This window comes from Lates calcarifer, linkage group LG8 (assembly GCF_001640805.2).
Source record: "Lates calcarifer isolate ASB-BC8 linkage group LG8, TLL_Latcal_v3, whole genome shotgun sequence".
NCBI lineage: Eukaryota > Metazoa > Chordata > Actinopteri > Centropomidae > Lates > Lates calcarifer.
Window position 1 is genome coordinate 6,121,408 of NC_066840.1, and position 16,752 is coordinate 6,138,159.

General features: G+C 42.1%; 1 protein-coding gene across 6 annotated transcripts in view; it reads right to left on the minus strand.

Moving 5' to 3' along the window:
* The window catches only part of tenm2a (teneurin transmembrane protein 2a), a 221,344-nt gene that overhangs the window by 63,285 nt on the left and 141,307 nt on the right, over window positions 1–16,752 (minus strand). The window lies entirely within an intron of this gene.

Sequence of the window (16,752 nt, forward strand, 5' to 3'; positions counted from 1 at the left end):
GGATGGAGGGAGAGAAAAGAGGGGAGGAGGGGTGGGGGGGGCGTTAGACAAAACAGATGGCAATGACTGACAATGTGATACAGGGGCCTGTTCCAAGAAGCAGGTTCACTGAGATATCCGGATTTTGCGTAATCCAGAATCTCTTAAAAGGTTAATTCTTCCAAACTGCAAATAAACATATTTTCTCACTTACCTTTGGTAACTATGGCCTTGCAGATAGTTTTGTTTTTATTTGTCCAGGTTTTAAAATAACTGTCAGATTTCTGCCTCCATCCCAACACAGTGGAGGTGAAGTGAAATGAACAGAGCTGTCAACATTTTTCAATGGAAAATGAAAAAAAGCTCTTGACAGTGTGTTTTATGGAGTAGACTAACTGGGACACTGTGCCTAAAAAAAAAAAGCTTTTGAATTTTAAATATTTTATTTTTTAGGTTTTTAGTGCTGCGACAAAAAAAAAAAACAACAACATACTTTTGACTGTGCAGAAATCTCAGGCTGATACTGCACAATAAAATAAAACCAAAACTATCTGCATGTGAATGAGAAAATATGTTTTTTTTCTTATAATAATATAATGAATATATAGAATTTGGTTGAACCACCCTGTTAAACCTGGGAACATGGAGTGATGTAAAAAGACCTGCTGTAGGTTAATCCAGTCAACTCATGAGTTAACTTGCTTCTTGGAATAGCTGCCTGGTAACAGCAACGTAAAGCAGCTCAGATACAAACACAAAAGCTAGCATTAATAAGCTACCAAGATTTTTTTTTTCGCTCTTCCTACAACAACCAAAACCAAATTATTCACAGCACTGAGGATAGATGCCACAGGTGACAATTCCAAGATAATGCTAAATGCTAAAATGTAGAAAATTTCCAAAAAAGTCAGTGAATTGACTTGTTAGCCACCAAAACATACTGGTCACACCAGACTAAATAAATCCATAACTGCAAAAGTCTTGAAGGTAATTCAGTAGGTCAAATAGTGGGGTAAGATTTGGGATAAGAGGCTCTAAATCCTTCGTACGATTGTCCTCTACATGGGTAAGACAAAAGAAAGTTAACAGGCAAGTCTTTAAATAGTAAGAGCCATGGGACGCGTGGACACAATCAGGCTGTCCCATACACCAGAGAGAGAAGAGAGGGATAGAGCGAATTCACTCTACTCTCCAAAGGTTTGGAATCAAGGACAAAGACAAATCTAATAAATTCTATTTAGAGACGGCTCAAAATATAGAATAATTATATCTTCCATATTTGCAGCTCAATCAATCAACAATATTGTAAGAATGAGGCCACCGAGTCCAGCCAATCCACTGAAGGACTCAGGTTATTACAACTCCTAATTAGATAGTCAACGGAAGACGCTTTGACACACTGATAATCACTTATTTTCTCCTGATTTCACATTCAAAATGACAGCCCCCGGGCACCAGCAAAGTTTTCTTTAAACAGCTTTACAAATAAACTTTTTTAAATTTCCCTGTTCCTTGGTCACATCTTGTCCTTCAACGTTCCAAAGTTGAAATGTAATGGGAAGGATAAAAAAAATAGGCTTTTACAAACTTCATCCATTCATTCTTTCTTTCGCCACTGAAAACTTCACTAGAGAAACAGCGAAGTTATAATCCCAAGGCCTTTCAGCGAGGCACTCCTTCTTTCATTGTACATTTTCTCTTACTTTTCACACAGAACAATAACAGAGGTGCAGAGGAGGAAAAAGGAAAGAAAAGCTGTGAAATATTGAAGAAAAATACAGATAGCTGAACATTCATCATCATACTGTTTATTTATTTTTTCCCCTTTTCTTACTGACAGTGTGATTGTAATTTGACAGCATTCACCTTCACATCACAGAGTATGGATAGAAATCAAAATGTGTAAAGGCCATGATAGATGGGGGACTCTTTTAGGTGACGGGGCGATATTGCTTGCATCAGGGAAACAGTACCTGGGGGAGAAATGGGGGGAGGATCAATGCAGGCATCATTTAAGAAACACAGAGTGGTTGGGCATAGTTGTTGGCTAAGTTGCCCATATTTTCTGCCTCAAAGTGAAGCGCACTGATCATGGAAAATACATGTTTTCACAGGAGTCCAGGTGTCACTGTGGCTTTATAGAGATACATTTGATAGAAACAGAGGCAGAGTGATGTCTCTGTCTCACTGTCCAAACTGCTCCAGCTTAGAGCTTTGCGTCATGGAAACCAGAGCTAGGATCGATCCACAGCCCCACGTTAACTACACCCCAGAGAGAAGCCATCCTTGTCTTCTGTTTAGGTATGTGTGTGTGTGTGTGTGTGTGTGTGCGCGCGCGTCCGGTCAATCTCATCAGGGCAAACAGAGAAAAATGGATAAACAATGGCAAAGCAAACACTGTGGTCGACAGAAGGGAAAAGGAGGAGAGGCAGGGAGGGACAGTGAGAGATGGATGGAGAGGGGGGAGAGACAACAAGGTCACAGGGGGGCAACCAGGGGAATGGTGAGTGAGAGTGAGAGAGAGAGAGACAGAGAGAGAGAGAGGGTGAGAGAAACGAATGCAGAGAGCAAAGGATGGAGGACAGTCCAGAAGCTATGAGCTGACAAAACTTATTGGCAATAAAAAACGAGGAGGAAAGCAATAGAGGAGGGTAATTAGGAGAGGAGGAGGCAATAAGAGGGGACCGAACAGTGGACGATGGAGGGCAGGAAAAAAGGGAATGAAGAGGTAAAGAGGGAATAATTCGTGGACACATGCAAAAAAAAAAGGGAAAAAAAAAGCCATTGATCGAGATGAATTGATCACTCGCGAGAATGGATCTGGCTATTTGCATATTTCACAAGAACTTTAATGAGGCTATTGGTAACAACAGGCAATGGGAAATGTGAGTGTGTGTGTGTGTGTAGTGGCACACCTTTAAGATTGTTTTATCGCTATTGTATGTTTTTATTATGTGTGTACACAGTTTTGCGTGCATGAGCTTGTGCGCATAAGGTTATGTGAATGCGAGTGTAGTTATTAATATTTTAAATCACTTTAATTACAAAAAAGGAAAAATTGCACTAGTTGGCCAAAAGCAATTAAGGGAACTTTAATCTCCTTAGCAATTATGCTGTGGGGCATCCTTAACTCAGTCATTTCTGCCCGCTACATTTCTAGAAAGGTCAGTGGAAATTGCTTTGTGTTATTAGAACAAAGACTTGGCAATGAGATCACATGTTTCTCTTGATGATTCGTCTGTGGCCATCCTTCAGCCGCCTCCCCGGCCATCTGTATACATTTCTTAATACTTCTCCCTGTGCCCATCTTTCACTCTTTGAATCTACAGTCCACTCACAAGTGTTGATTAGTGTGAAAAATAAGTGTATCATGGGGAAAAAAAACTCCTCATCCTAAGATAGTAGCACTGTATTAAAGGCATTAGTAGAGTCCCCTGATGATTTGATTACAATGTAAAAAGAAACACTATCATCATTAGTTAGTTGTGTGAGCACCAGGCTTTGACTTGCTCGTATGACTCATGCAAGTGTATGAGCTTTGCCTGTTGCTGTGCTACTGTATGTGTCCAATGAATCATCTCAATATGAGTTTTGTATAATGTATTGTTTCCCCATGAAGCCATTCTTTACTGTGCAGTGGCATTACACAACAGACATAACTCTGCCTGTTGACTATTCAATGACTTCTCTTCTCTCTGTCCTTGCCTCTATTTCTGTCTCTCACTCCCTCCCTACCTCCCTCCCACCTCGCTCCGTCCATCCGTCCACCCATCTGGCTGAGGTGAGGAGTGGTAGGCAGAGGAGAGTGGAGTGGAGCGAGGGATGGAGCGACAGCTGGAGCCCAGTCAGACAAGGAGAGACAAATTACCCCTCTAACGAGAGCCATTCATCATCTCTTCATCTCTCCCTTCTTTCATCCCTCTCTTCCTCCACACCTCTAAATACAGTGCACCTGGAATGGCAACTCCAGAAAACAACAATATAAAAAAAAAAGGGACAAAAACACATCGATCTACCAAACAACTTTACACTTGATGTTCTCATTTAGTTGCTACTCATGTGGCTCGTGCTGCTAAGTCAATCAGCACGTGCGTCTATTAAGATGACGGAAAATAATGGTGAGAGGAGGGGGGGAAACAACAAGATAAGGGAGACGCGGAATGATTGAATGAGCGGTACGCGGGGAAGAGGGAGGAAAAAGAAGCGACACACCCATGCTGGCACATGCAGAGACTCATTACCATGGCTGCTGTCAGCACAGATGTTGGACTGAGGGGGAGCTGTCAGTCAGTGTGTGTGTGTAAGTATGCATGTATGTGTGTGTGTGTGAGTATGTGTGCGTGATAGTGTCTGACAGTGATCTGAGGGCTATTTAGTGATGACAGCTGCTGACACAATGGGCCCTTTTCTCTATTTATCTATACAGTGAAGTCTGTCTCCTCCATCTCATCTCTCTTCCTGTTCCCCTCCGCCCTCCCTTTTTCTAAAATCCTCGCCTCCTCTTTCCTCTTATTCACTCCTTTTTAATATTTTGTATTTGGCTCGACTGAGGCAAGATGCACACCTGTTGTTGTCTGTATGTGTGAGCAACAAATGGATGTTGCAGCCTATCCAGGAACGGTCTGAGTTCATCCACTTCATACCTCGAATGTGCTCTCCCACAACCATCTTTTCTGTCCTTTCGTAATCAGCGTCACAGCAGAAAATGAGTGATAAAATGAGTAAAGTGAGAAGGGAGAGATGAGAGAGGATGATTCAACAGACGTGTTTTAATTAATAAAGTTGGGCTTTCGCAGCCTAAAGAGATGATTGTATCACTGGCGCTTCCTTTGATGTGTAACAGAGTGTCTGGGTTCTTCTCTGGCCTAGAGCTCTCCTCTACTCACGCTCACTTTCTCTTTTTCATCTTGCCTGCATCATCGCTCTACAAATACAGGGGCCCTCTTCCCAAACACGCTGATCCTCCACACACACACACACACATAAACAGCTTGCAGCTGAGGCTGAAGATGCCTTCTGGCTGGGAAAAAGGTGCTATACAGACTCACAGCGTCACATTGGTTTGTTCTACATTCCAGTATTTCTCGATTTCATTTTGTATATTTATTCCAGGATTATAACTAAGGCTCATTTGAATTACACTTTTTCACCGAAGACTACTTGAATTTAAAAAAAAAAAAAAAAAAAACTGAACTCAGATTTTAATTAATTCTATCAATACTCACACAATAACACTGTCTGTATTGGTTTGTTCAAGTAGTTTACATTTGTACTTTTATCTCTTCAAGTGTCATAAACTGGATGTCTCAACTACTTACCCATTAATTTCAAATGAACCAATCATCCTTTATTTTTTAGTTATTTTGGCCATTTGTCTGTTACTTTTAGCAAACTATTTTAACCACAGATTGATTACTTTATGCTACCCACTTGTTGAGAATCACTACTTTAAAGCAAATGATGAAGCTTCATTATCTCTGAAAACAGCTTCATGTAGTAGAAATTAAAGAAAGGCAAAGCAGTTTGCAAGTGTTGCAAGTGCACTAAGAACTAGTATTTATTTTTCACCAATATCAGGTTTTGATGATCCTTTTCCTCCAATCAAACCTTTTAATTATTTGCACCTAGATAACTGACTAATCAAAATAAATTTTTGAAAAGGAAAAACAAAATACATGTATAGAGAAGTGAAAAAATAAAGGCAGAAAACCTTAAAAGACCTTTACTTTGTTACATCTTTTCAATCGCTGATCAAACCACATCTCAACTGAAGATGGCCCTCAGTGACATTGAGACCATTCAGAAGTAGCAGATTCTGATGATTAGTCACCTCTTAATAATATCCTCTGACCCACATGTAATGTGAAGTGCACATAATGAAGACCTATTACACACTAGTATCAACAGAACTTTGAAAAGATAGGCGAGGAGATGATGAATTGAATCAGTGTTGTGTTTCTCATCTGAACATTATCTAGAACATGTCCAAGGCTATGACAGTTGTACAAAATAACACAGACAGACATTAAAGGACTCTCGACTTTGCACATGATCAGAGTCATTCATAGTGAAAGATAGCACACTACACAGTGCTGCAGTCAAAGAACTCCACGGCATGAATGCTAACAGAACATCATCTCTGAGTAATTCCAACATCTGGTTCAGGAGGTCGTTCCCCACTCCTCTCCTCACTCAAGTGGCTGTTTTTTTTTTTTTTTTTTAATTTTGAGAAGAGCAGAGATGAGGACAGACAGAAGCTGACACGAAGCAATACACTCAACCTTTTGACCCAGACGTACAAACGTGGCCCGGCACCTATCTGCATCTGCTAATTGAAACATGCCTCCCTGTTGCTGGGAAGTGCAAGTGCATGTGGTTGTGTATGTGTGTGTCCGTGGCAATACATAGCATTAGGATGCTACAGCACACCCATGCTGTCCATTGTCAGAGATGTCCACTGCGTAACTTGGGGCAACCATGGAGGCTGCATTACCATATAAATTACATCCATGTTGTTGCTGCTGCTGTGGATTGATGGTATTGTTATGGATTCTACGCATTGGACCCTCATTGAAAACAATCAAAATAAATAGCCTCCTCCTCCCACATAAATGCAAACACACGCACGGATGCATGAACATGCACACTCGATCTAAGTGCACGCAAACATACGCGTGTGCATGTGAAAACACACTCAAGCACACACAGACCCTCAACCCCAGGTGCAGAGAGATATACACCCATCCTTTCAGCCTTCCATTACCTCTGAACATGCTCTGTAACGGCTGAAAGGAGCAGATCCGCAAAGGAGGAAATATCTGTCTATGATTGTGTGTCTCTCTCTCTGTGTATGTGCATTCACAATGAGGAACTTGCAAAACCTGTAATAATACATAAGCTTTTTGCTGCTGCTGTGTTCAATAAGCTGCCCAATGCCTATTTATGAATCAATTTGACAGCAGCAGAAAAAATGTCATTTCAAACTTCAGGGCAGAAAACATAATAAAATATAAATCAGCACCAAAATAATAACATATACTGTAAGTGGTATAAAATATAATAATGGAGTAACAATAACCATACAAAATGAAGTCATTTCTTGCCACAGAATAGATGCTGGAGTTTGAAAAAATGCCACCCAATTATTTCCAAATTTGTTATTCAAATTATAAAATACACTGACAGCAGCTGTACAATGCTGATTTTTTATTAACACATTTAAGGGCAAAGCTAAAGCATTTTTCCACATTAAATCTGAGTGTTTCACACAGCTAGGAGTTGATTTTTTGATACCAGCAAGACTGCGCCCTCATTTTCTCATTTGAGAGAAGGGTTGAGAGTGACATAGGGACAAGGATTTGATGGCTGGAGATAGCACTTGGTCTTGGTACTTAGTGGAAACACTAACAAAACAAGTGAAGCCTACTTGTAGCTTTGGACAGACCTTCTTAGATTTATATTGTATCTGGAAGACCTATATCTGTGTGTCTGTTATCTCGACTGGAGAAGGCTTTTACGATGATGCGGTGCAAAAATCAGTGGGGTGAGATGCTGGGAAGAGCTTTTCCTCCAATCTGCCACACTGCTGACTCACTCTCAGGAAGTTTAGCAACATGAGAACAAATCTGGAACTACAGGCTGCTGTAGACATGAATTTGGAAAGGATTACAATCATTCTGCACTAATTAGATTTAACCCATTTGTCATGTAAAAAGGTGAGTTACAGTAAAAATTAAGTTTAAAAAAACAGCTTTGATTAAAGCTCTAATTAATGTTTACTAAAAGATTAAGACAAGGCGGCCAAACTGTTCTGATAAAGATCAAGGTAAGGATTTGGAAAGAAAGAAGCTTTGCCAGGAATAAAAATTAATTCGCTGTTCAAAACATCTTCATTAATTAGCACTTAAATGTGAGTCATCGAAGCTTAAATTAAATGTTTACACCTACTCATGACACCCTAAATTTCCAGTCTGATAGTTCCAGCCTGTTTTTAATCATGTCCCCAGCACACAATCATTTTTTAGAGTGGATGGAAAACACCTTTCTTTTCACTTACAAAGAATGGAAACCGCATTTTCATTTTGAAATAGGCCCCTTTTCATGAAATTCTGTGAGACAAGGCTCATGCAGAAGCTGCATTACCCTACAATCACTCGACATCTAAGAGAAAAGACTGTCATCAAGAATCAAATGTGTACGAAATTTCTCACAAAAAGGAGCATGAAAAAAACATGCAGACACATTAGAATGTACAGAGAACAGAAATACACATGTGACAGCATACTGTAAATACACACACACACTTTCACATTCACACATGCACAGGTGCCTACATAAATACCTATTCAATATAGCAGGGCTTCACTGAACGAACCGGCAATTGCTGTGGTTGCTATGACAATCTAGTTTCCGCAAAAAGCACGAAAAGAACAGAAAACGGCTGAAAAACAAGGAGAAAAAATTAAAAGAAAAAAGATTTGACAGAGAAAAAAAAAGAACTGAGCGAAGAAGAGCCCAGGGAGGAGGAGGAGATGGTAAGTGATCCGGATTTTTCTGGTGCACGGATCTGCCAGTTTACGACCTTGTGCAGTCAGAGATAGCGTGCTGCATTGTAATCTCATGAATAAACTCCATTTCAATAAAGTCTTTTTGTGTGTAATGTTACATTATGTGAAGTACGGATGTGTATGTGTGTGTGTGTGCGCGTGTGTGAGACAGTGAGCTTGTGAGGCTGAGTCAGCAGAGTCTCCTCTGACGATTAGCAAAACACATGCGTGCGCACACATACGGAGAGAGTCCCTGGTATCCTCTACACTGGAATCAGCCAAAAGAGGGGTGATGTATTTAGAGCCAGTGGATAATGACTGTACTGTGGCCTGTTGCTGAGAGAAACCTCTCCTCTCTTTGATGTTCTGCAGCTTCTATTTATAGTAACAGCGAAGAAAAAGGACTGAGAACTGAAAAAACACAGTAAGCCACATTATATTCCCTCTAACTTGCTTACTGTTGAGCATTGCTGTCTCTGTCAAGGTGAACAGAACTGAGCCTCCACACTCTGGGCCAAATTTACTGAGCCTTCTGCACCTTGATTCAGACGCACTCTGCGCCTGAAAGATGTATGTGTCATTTATCAAAGCATCGTAAAGGTGAACTTTGCCTGGCATACAAGTTACACCTTGTGTGCCTCTCCCTTTTATGCCCATGATACAATAACGGTCGTTGATTCCACTGGAGTTACAAAGGTACATTTGTGAGGGCCTTTGTTGAAGGAATCATTTTCACCTCTGAACAAAACTAGTTGTGGCAAAGAAAAGCAAAGCTAAGAAACCAGTTTTTTTTTTCTTTGGTGATTGCTCTCTTTTGTTGAGGCACAGCCAAAGTGGCTTGACTTTTTTTGAAGCAATCTTTCTTTTCTGTAACTTTTAATATAACTTATTTTTCTCAGAAGCTGGTTTAAATACACCAACAACCTTACTTTTATAAACCTCTCAACAATTAGGTCATTATTACAAGTTTATCATAATAGACATCCAATTTATTTTCCCAGTTAGTCGGCTTAGTCAATGGAATTGACATTTTGGGATTTTATTTTCTGGATCTCAGTCAAATCCTGCCACTGTACCGCGCTGTCTCTCCATCAGTAGCAGAATGTGCTTATGAGGCTGTCCTAATCACTGATTGCATTATTAGCTGCTGCTTTAGTTAATCAGATGTTAATTACATGCAGATTGTGAGCTCAAACAGAATGACAGGAGTGGTGCAAAACCTGTGCTTCGCATTCATGGATGTAACATCAATCTGGCCCAGTACCTCGTAGCCTCCCTCCTCGTGAAGTATATTTGTGTTTTGTGAGTGTACAAGAGAGGAGAGGAGGGAGGCGATTGGAGATTACCATGCATGTCTAGGCCCTTTGAAGTAGCTGCTGCTTTGGTCATGGATGGCTGAGTGGATGTCTATGTGCGTGTGTATAGGTGTATAAGTGTGTACACGTGCATGTGTGTGTGATGGAGGAAGGCTGAGTCATAAGCCTCTGAGGCTCACTGTTTTTGTATTGAGAGAAAATACACATAAAAACACCACATCTCCATGTAGTGCATGGAGAGGATCTATCTATCTATCTATCTATCTATTTTTTTTTTCCTGCAAGAAGATGCAATCGTCATACAACCTTACAATTAGCACAGCTTGCATCAGCTGACATCAGCTGACTCAGAGGAATATGGAAGTCCCCATGCTGATGGACTTCACTTGCAGTTGTGCATCTAGGTGTACGCCTGAGTGTGTATTTCGGAGCGCTTGTTTGTGTGCCCATTTTGCACAAACACTCTCTTGCAAACGTGATGCAACTCTCCAAGGCACGACCTGCAAACCCATTCAGCTCATAAACAGTTGTGCCCAGCCAAGCAGAGGCAAAAGACTTTACTAGGCACTGGAGGAGACAGACAGCCCAGTCAAATGTTCAACATCAGGCTATTAGTCTCACCCCCTCACTATGAACTACAGACCTCGGAGACAAATATTAAATGCTAATCTTTGTAGGACGAAGCCAAGTCAGTCAGTTTAAGCTGAGAGCGTTGAATGAGATTTTTAATTACTGCATGACCTGGGGTATATTAGCGCATATTAATGAGGATCATTAACCTAGAGGTAACTAAGACCCCTCCTCCTTAACTACAACTGATAGCACCTCTGCTGTCTGACGCTAAACTATCAGTGAGTGTGTGCATGGGTGCGTGTGTGTTTTTAAAGAAATGTTTCACAGATGGCTTATTCCATCCTTTGTAACAAACTGCACGTCCTTGGTAAAAGTCAATAACTGGAGTCAATCGCTTTTTACAGCTAAGGAATTATACGGCTGAAAGTCTGATCTCTAGGCCAACAATGCCCAGTGCTGAACACAACCTACACAACCTTGGTTTGTAACTTCAGTGTTTTTGTGCCCATTTGTTGAAAATGAGGTATGAAAGAGGGCAGGCACTGTAGAAGAAAATATTTTCATCTGGTCTTTTATGGTGCCTCAGACAAAAAAGGAAAAAAAATCACTTTCAATGGGCAGCAAGTAGCTACCGTACAGAGCAGAATGAAAGATGAGAAGGAAAGAACTATTTCAATTGACATATGCAAAGGTCAGGGTAATTCCAAAGGATAAAGAAGAGAACAAACAGAGAAAAAGGAGAAAGTTTCTGCTTGTCTCTCTTTGGCTACATGAGGTTGAGGTGGAACAGAGGAGGTCCCATTTTCCACCTCCTGCAGTGTAAATGCCACGGATGATACTGACGTCATTCACCTTACATCGTTTCTGTAACACCACCCTCCCCCATCCCTTTCTCTGACCACGTGTGCCAGCTTCAGTCTTGTAGTGCCATTAGGCTGCAGTCTCAGTGGTATAGAGGCAGACGCTTTTATCTCACAAGAGGGGCGGACCAGTCGTATTTGGCTTGTAACATTTGCTAAGCGCGCACACACACACACTCGCAAACTCATTCACTCACAGATGCCTGTGTAAAGATACACTTGTGCACACACACACACACTCTTCTTTATCTCTTACTCTGTCCATTTCTCTGCACTCTCCTGTCTCAGCAGTTTATCCTTTCATCTTTACATAAGTGTGCGGTCCCTTGGTGACCTGTTCTAAAAGTACTTGTTCCACAGTATACACACGCAACACCACTAATCCGCAGCGCAGGAACCCATCCACCTGAGCCTTGTGTCCCATTCCAACTCTGTCTCATATCCCCACTCATGTCAATACATCGACTGCAATAAAAATATCAATAAGACTAGGAGCATAGGGCCAGTGTGAGCGGATTCAGTTGCACTGATACACACATAGGGCTTATATATGAAATATAGGGCAACACAGCAGAGGGAACATAGCTCCTTTGTGCAGTGAATCCAAAGAAAAAATGAGGGCCATGTTGCTGAGAGTTCTGGGTGGTTACATGCACAATAGAGGCAATCACTTGGCCAGTGTGCTATTCTGTCTGGTGCTGGTATGGAATAATGGGGTATAATACAACTCTCTGGAAGCCATTTACATTATATAATCTGACGGTAAGTGTAGTATGGCTGAATGCACCATTTACTGTTTATGCCGTGTTTGAATTTAGACTATGGCAAGTGGGGTTTGTGGTACATTTTATGTAAATTGTGTGTTTAAATGTGTGCACCCCACCAGTGTGTGTGTGTGTGTGTGTGTGTGTGTGTGTGTGTGTGCGCATCTTCCTTCAGTATACCTTGCATTAATTGCCATTCCCAGTGGTCGTCAAGAGTGCGCAGGACTCCTGTGGGACATCTGCACCTTCATTAGACTCTACTGATCATCACGCTGCAGCACCAAGAGAGGGCCTGTTCCCCTCTTTCATCACTCCTTCTTTGCTTCAGTACTCCCTTGCCTCTCTCCCATTCTGCCACCCCTCTGCCTCTTTTTTTTTTCCTTTATATGTTGCGTTATCTCTCAAGCAGACCCTGCAGTGTCGTTTTCTTTAAATGTTATCTTCATGGCATTTCTGGGTTTATTAGGCTGGTGCAGAGAGGAAAGCAAGGATTGGAAAGAGAGAGGGGAAATGTGCGAGAAACTTCTAGACTGGCTGGACTTGAACACAGCCGCTCCGTGCTCGCCCCCACAAACCGCTGCTCCGCGCTGTACCCTGCTCCCTCAATTTGTAATGGCTTATGATTTCACCACCTCCCCTCTCATCCTTCAACATTTCTGTCACTTTACCCCCACCTCCCCCTTCACCCCTCCCCACTTCCTCTCCGCCCTCATCTCGCATGTTCTTTTGCATTTTCATTCCCATCAGCCTTCCTTTCATCATTATCTCTCAGTTAATACTTCTCACTGTCTCGATCCCCAGCGCAAGTGGTTCTTACCCCCAGGGGGTAGGTTCGCTAGCACAGACCCCTACAGACATGTAATGCACCCCCTGTGCCCCCCGATCTCCCTCCTCTCCCACCCTAGTCCTCCAACTCAGCCCTCCTCCTCCTCTCCCCTCCTTTCTCCGCAGTGGATGAGAGACGCCAGCTGGAGGAAACAGAGAGAAATGGGCCCAATTACAGCATTGGGAACTGAAAGTTGGCTAATTAACTCTAATTCGCTAACAAACTGCTTTTTCACCAAGAATCATCTCTCTCTGTCACATGGCACACACTTGCATGAGAATCTGCATTTTCATGCCCTGCCAAAAAGAAAAACAAAACAAAAAAAAAAAAAAACAGCAAAGACACACATCCACACAACTGCAGGTACACATGCACATGCAAAAAAATAAATAATAATAATAATTACCCTCACTCCCTTCACACACACACACACACACACACACGCTCACATGCCCACACAAATGCGCATGGACCCACTTGCTCAGCTGTATTTACCGCAAGGGCAATATGTTGATTACGTTAGAGTGGCTGATTATTGCACAGTGACAGTAAAGGAAACAAATGTCTTTCATAGGCAGGCATCTATCTCAGCGAGAGGGCTTCTAGCTATAGACTATAGCAGCAAATGACTGCGCCGTATCCAGCTATGACAGACAAAAGAAAGAGGGCAGGAAGAGGGGGTGGGGGGTGGAGGTGGGGATAAAAAGGAGAGAAAAAGAAGAGAGTGATTGCACAAATGAGGTTCAGGGAGAACAAAAAAAGTTAGAGGAGCGCCAGATGGAGAGGGGAAAACAGATGAATAAAAGTTGAAATAAAAAAAAGTGGGTGGAAGGAGGGAGGAGACGAGATGGAGAAAGAAGATGGATAAGCTGCGATTGTCTGGGTTTTTGTACTGATGCTGTGAAACAGTTTTCCTCTACAACGGGATAATGGTGGTTAGAGGCAAGAACAATAGGTTTATCTAGAGCAAAGATGCTATCTGGGGGTAAAAACACACACACAAACACACACACACAGAAGGCTGGATGTTGGATGTAGGATGTTTCATTACTTGTGTGTTACAGATTGTATAGGGAATTATAGTGTAGACAGCACTTAGAACAATAAGCTTGTCAATGTTTGAGTTATCAAAACAGGTGTCCAATGGGGGACATCTCCTCTGAAATAGCAGTGTGATCCTGTGCACACACACACACACACACTATATAAGAAGGGTAAAAGCGTCTCTTAAAGCCATTGTGAGAGTGTTAGGATATATTCTCATCCTTCTCAATGAGTGAAATCCTCCTGGATTACCATACATGATAAGAGACATCTTATACGTGTGTGATAATACACAGCATGTGGATGGATATCACACAGTGGCATACACACTCAAGCACTCAACACCTGACCGTGGAGCAGATGGTTTAAGATGGGAAAAATGCCACTTCTCACTTCTCGCTGCACCTTTCACTTGCGCTCCCCCCATCTTTCCTTCTCTCCCTCACTTCTTTCCCTTTCACCAGCTCTCACTCTTTTCTCTTCCAATAAATTTCGACTCACAGCTCTCCTCCGTGACTTCACCTTTCTCACGATTCCTCCCACAACTAGATTGATAGTTACTCCTCTTCCTCCTCTCGCTCTGTTTCTCCGATCCACCTTCTTTTCGTCTTCCACTTGCTCCATCTCTGTCCCTCTCTCACACCTCATTAGTGATGCTAATACTCCATGTAATAGAGGACACCATTCACAGTGTGTGTGTGTGTGTGTGTGTGTGTGTGTCAGCGTGACCACACACTCTGGAAGGGACTGTGTCTGGGAAGGGGAGATGAGTTTCCCCCTCTGATCCCATTTCTCCGTCTGGGCCCTGCTCTCCTTCTCACCGGGAGAAAATCCGATGGAAATGCAATCACAATCAGTTAGGGTCCAGACGAGGATGGACACTACACACACACACACACACACACACACACACACACACTCATTCATACACACACACACACACACACACCCACAGATACACACACAGACACACACATACAAACATACACTCTATTCCACTACTGCAAGGGAGCCATGCAGAAAATTGTTTTGGACATGGTGATGAGGAGAGGGGGGTCCGGGGTGTGGTGAGGGGGGCTTTTTAATTTACATTTTTAATGTAAAATATCATTCAAAGAGGGAAAGTTAGGCATCCCATTATACTGCTTCTTTATTACACACAACACACATCAGTCTCAGGGTACTGTGTCCCAAAAAATATGCACTCCCGCGCACACGCATCAACTCACGTGTGAGCAACCTGCTGAGCCCTCCAGCCATAATCACCAAGTTAGAAATGGGGCTCTTCCTCAGACACCATAAATCTGGAGAGGAATAATCTACCCTGTCCTCCAGATATCATCAGTCACAGATAATCTACGTCTCTGGATCTCCCCCCACCCCCTCCTCTACTCATAGCCATCCAAGAAGGGTCACTTTGGGAAAAACTTTGTAGAAAAACTATGAACTCTTCACATGAGATGGTGATAATGCAGATGCAAGATTATGGATGTGGAGGATCTGACTTTGACTTTCTGCTCTGCCCGTGTCATGACCGGATAAAACAAGTGCTCATGCCTAAATGACGTGACAAAAATAAATCATATGAGAGTTTTCTGTTCTCCTGCCTCTATAGTTAAGCTTTGGTTAAGTTTAGGTAATAAAAACTACTTGGTAAAGGTTAGGAAAGGTTGCAGAAAGCAGATGAGATGTGAATGTTGGTCTTCAGTGTCAAAGTTGGAAACTTTGTATGATCAACCATCCACCCCAACCTCCTATACAGCACTGTTAACAGCATCAGGTTGCTTTTGCTTCAGAGAGAGATGTCTTTTGTCGTAAACATGAGTAAACGTTTTAAGTGTCGAAACACAGTCAAAGACACAATCATTGCCACTTTAAAACTTCCTGTTGTGATCATCAACTTTAAAGCAGTAGTAATATGTTTTTTGGAGACTTAGGGACATAACTCCATGTATAGCTGAAAATCACACATCCTTTTTGTTCTGTTTTGATTGTGACCAGGATCTAAGGTAAATTTCTGGCTCTTTTGCCACTTAATGCTGCTTATGCTTGTCTTCGCCAGCTACTTGCTCACTAGTCATTTGGTGTTGAACAGGCAGAAGAGCTTTTCAGGAAGGAAATAGGGTTGATGAGAGCATGCAAGACTCATCCAAAACTTAAAAGTTGAGGTTAGTAACATCAAAACAGTTAGTTACAAGATGCTAAAACACCCCAAAAAGCTGAAGGAAACTACAGAGTTGGATGATGATTCTCTGTGGGTTCATCACTACGAGCTATCTCCGTAACATTATGCATAGTCATTTCACCCATTGTTCATGTTTTTTTGTTTTTTTTTTTGAAGTGCAGCTTTAATTAGGAGCCTTCAGCCAGTTCTGTGAGTGTGGTGCAGTTGCCACACAGGATTTTTGACTGCATTAAGTTTTCATGTTAGTTTGAAGCCAAAACAAAATAATTTAGCAGTCGGGTCGAGCATAAGGCAATATGATTGCTTCTCATGCAATGTGAGAGTGAGCCCTTGCAAAAGACACTTTTGTGTAAAAACAGAGGTGGTTTGCTCCCAAATATTGATCCTGTCTGTTTGTTTGACACGAGCTGATGATTTCCACAACAGCACAAACACAATAAATGGTTTGCAGCAGTAAATCATAATCTTGGTCCTTTCTAAACTCTAGCTCTGCTCAAACGAGACACTGCCTGCCGTTAGCGTTGCCCCGCCTCCGAGGTCACAGCCAGTGATGTTATGCCAAAATGAGACTGTGTGGCCCTCAGAGGCCCCGGGGGCTCCTTGCGGCCTGCCCATGTCATAAGCAATCAGTGTCAGGCCTTCAGTCTGACATATGGGCC